Source organism: Solanum tuberosum, unplaced genomic scaffold (genome assembly GCF_000226075.1).
Source record: "Solanum tuberosum cultivar DM 1-3 516 R44 unplaced genomic scaffold, SolTub_3.0 scf00300, whole genome shotgun sequence".
In the NCBI taxonomy this organism is placed as follows: Eukaryota; Viridiplantae; Streptophyta; class Magnoliopsida; order Solanales; family Solanaceae; genus Solanum; species Solanum tuberosum.
The window spans coordinates 317187-320270 of NW_006239221.1; positions in this window are offsets into that span (position 1 = coordinate 317187).

The following is a 3084-nucleotide window of genomic DNA, read 5'->3' on the forward strand; positions in this document are numbered from 1 at the left end:
TAGGGATAAGGGTCTGAAAAATACCCTAACTTTGGTCGAATTTGTTGTTGTGGTACTAAACTTTCATGAGGACCTATTACCTCCCTAGACTATTTAATACCGTATTTTTTACCCCCTGAACTATTTAATAGTGTATTTTAAAGGTATATATGTGCCCACGTGGACACATTACTATTTATAATTTTGCATTATTTTTTATGTCCACGTGGGCAAATATATATGTTTAAAATACGATATTAAATAGTCTAGGAAGGTAATACGTCCTCATGAAAGTTTAGTATCACAACAGCAAATCCGACCAAAGTTGGGATATTTTTCAGACCCTTATCCCTTCTTTTTATTTATTTTTTTCACTCGGTGTTGATGTTCGTTTTTTTTCACCTCGACAAGTTCGACATTGAGGTAAAGCAGTCTCTAATAAAAGCAATTCCGTACTCAGGAAGATTTGAATCCAAAATTTCTGATTAAGAATAAATAAGTACTTACCACTTCACTATAACTTTTATTGGTGTTGATATTCACATTAAATTGTGACTAATTCAAAGTATTAAGTAAATTATTAGGATATGACATACCTTTTAAGATAAATATTTTAGGATATCAATAAAATATTACTTTTCACTATTATTTTTTTATTATTCTTCAAATTGTTCTTCTAAAAAATATAAAATAGTTAAGAATCTTATTAAATGAAGAGTAAATATAAATAAAAATCAATATTTTTTTTGGACTTTAAACAATTTATTTATTTTAAATTAAAATTGAGGACAATTTAGTCATTTCACGTATAAGCTAATTAATGAATAAGCTAAGCTACGTAGCTTATATTCCAAGAGCCAAGAATTATTAATTATATTCTTAGATGAACTTATTAATTCTATTCTTAGAGAAATTAAAAAGAAAAGTATGGGTCGAATAAAATAAAGCGTACATAGATCTTATTTATATCTTAAGAGGAAGAGATATTGTTTTCAATAGACCCTCGGCTCAAAAATAAAATAAAATCAAAGCAGGAGGAGAACAATTTTTGCAGTATACATAAGACGAAGTAATCTACTTTATTTACAAATAAAATATTATGCAGCCACCAAAAATCATTTGAAAGCATGCTATAACACATAAGTGTTGGGCCGTGCTTGCACGGGCGAATACGTGTAGTAACTAATAACACATGAATTAAAATATCATGACCAAATTGATCCACAAATTTGTAAATAAGTTTTTATTTTGTGTAAAATTAAAGTAATTTTTATAATTTTATTTATTCTTTAAATTGTTGGTATGTAAAATTATATGGATATCATCAATTCAAATATTATATTCATAGTAATACAATACAATATAATATATATCATGCATTATAAAACGATACGTTACAATCTTTCGGAAGTAATGTGCATTAATGATTTCATGCAAGTGGTACTCTACTGTTTAGGTCAACAATCAATGTTTAATGATTTCATGCAAGTGGTATTATTTTGTCATTGCCTAGCCCATGTTACATGGTCTATAAGGTTGTCTTTGTCAAAAAGAATGAAGGAAAAAATTACAAATTGTTTATTACTTCATTTTCACTCAAATAATTGGGAATTTTTTGAATTAAATCTTAGATTATTTTTTTTGACTGAAAATGAAAATTATTTTAGGGGTCTATAAGGTTGTCTTTTGTCAAAAAGAATGTAATTTTTTTTAAGAAAAAAAAATTACAAATTGATTATTATTTCATTTTCACAGAAATAATTGAGAACTTTTTAATTAAATCTTAGATATTTTCTTTGACTGAAAATTATTTTAGGGGTCTATAAGGTTGTCTAAAAAAAATTACAAATTGATTATTACTTCATTTTCACTCAAATAATTGGGAAAAAAACTTTTTAATTAAACCTTAGATATTTTCTTTGACTGAAAATTATTTTAGGGGTCTTTATATACGTCAAAGTAAGTTTTTGTTTTAGCCCCTATATATATGTCCTGAACATTAGAAACGGTTTTTATATTAAAATTCAAATATTTTAATCTTAGCTTACATCTTAAAATATAAATTTTCAATCAAATTTAAATACTATGGAATTTAAATAAAAGTTTTATTTAAAAACAACTTAACGACTATTCAAAATCAAAGGCTCATAGAAGTAAGTTTAAATTTCAAAAACAGAAAAAATGTTATAAAATAATATATTGTGGATGTCCACTACATCAAGAAGTTACTCCATTACTTTCCTCCATTATGAATATAACCATAACCTCCACCTTTATAACCAGTATTCTTGTAACATTTCACTTTCATAACCTCCCCCATTATATTCATGTTAATGTCATGTTTATGACTAATCTTTTGTATGCCTCTGTGTTACACTACAAATAGAGGCATAAGGATTCATATTGTATAGACTTGAAGATTTAGTGTACACTTGAAAGAAAGAAAGTTATCTCATATTGTTCCTCTTGTCTTATATTCTTCTTGTCTTCATCTTTATATTATTCTTTCGTTCTTAAGTTTACAAAAATACAATTATTTATAGAGTTACTTTCTCATGCAATTATTCAATTAACACTATTTTATTTTATAGATAAAACAATAGTAATTGAGTGTTCTTTATAGGGAAAATGGTATGAAATAGCAAACTATTAACTCAAAATAAATTTTGTAATCACAGTTTCATTTAATTCTAATTCGAGTAATTTCCCTGGACAGTCACCCATGTTTGGGAAATTACCTAGGAATATCACTTATGTTCATTGTGAGGGACTATTAAAATGTTTTAACTTATTTTACTTGAGATTTTTTATGGTTCCAACATGTTGTTCTAATTAATTAGTTTTGTTCATTTTTATTTAATTTTAAGTCAAATTCAGATTATGTTTATGGTATTCAATATTTATTTTTGGTAATACATTTGGTTTATTAAGACACTAGTTGAGGGTAAGACGGTGAATTCAGGTTTCACCGTACCAAGTTGGTAAGACATCGAGTTAAAGTCTCGATGCACCATGATAATAAGAAGTTGGGTTCAAGTCTCATTGATTCATGACCAAAGGCGTCTTTATATGGGTAAGACATTGGGTTTAAGTTCTAATGCACTA